Consider the following 446-nt stretch of genomic DNA (forward strand, 5'->3'; position numbering starts at 1 on the left):
CCCATGCGCCAGACCCGACGTGGGGTTCCCCCCTATCAGGACTACAGCTCCCAGGGCGCCTTGCGCGCAGCGGGAGCGCCGGCCCAATGGAGAGCGGCTTTACACAGCGAGCGAGCCGGAGCGCGGCTCGCCGGGAGCTGTAGGCCGCCCCGCGCCGCCGCCCGATAGCGGGGAGGCGAGGGAGAACTACACTTCCCAGAATGCMGCGGGCAGGCGCGCACCAATGAGGGGCGGGCGTCTTGGCGCGGCGCGCAGGCGCGGCGGGGCAGGCGGCCGCGGCTTCATGTGGAGGTCAGGGGCGCTGCGGGAGGGGAGCGGGCCGGGCGCGGTGGGTCCCGCGGGCCGGGGCCGGGGTTGGGGTTGGGGTTGAGCTGCGGCCTGCGCGCGTGTGAGGGGCCTCGGATAAAGGGGCGTCTGTCCCGGGGGCGGAAGGCCTGGAGGGTCTG

General features: G+C 75.5%; 1 protein-coding gene across 2 annotated transcripts in view; it reads left to right on the forward strand.

The window, feature by feature from the left end:
• Window positions 1-245: 245 nt before the first annotated feature.
• The window catches only part of PHB (prohibitin), a 6,377-nt gene continuing 6,176 nt past the window's right edge, over window positions 246-446 (forward strand). The window contains exon 1 of one of the 2 annotated variants that reach the window (XM_026071816.1): window positions 246-291. The gene's annotated coding sequence lies outside the window, so the exon portion shown is untranslated. The other variant, XM_026071818.1, reaches the window with a different exon arrangement.

This window comes from Apteryx rowi, unplaced genomic scaffold, assembly GCF_003343035.1.
Source record: "Apteryx rowi isolate R43461 unplaced genomic scaffold, aptRow1 scaffold_331, whole genome shotgun sequence".
NCBI classification, from domain to species: domain Eukaryota; kingdom Metazoa; phylum Chordata; class Aves; order Apterygiformes; family Apterygidae; genus Apteryx; species Apteryx rowi.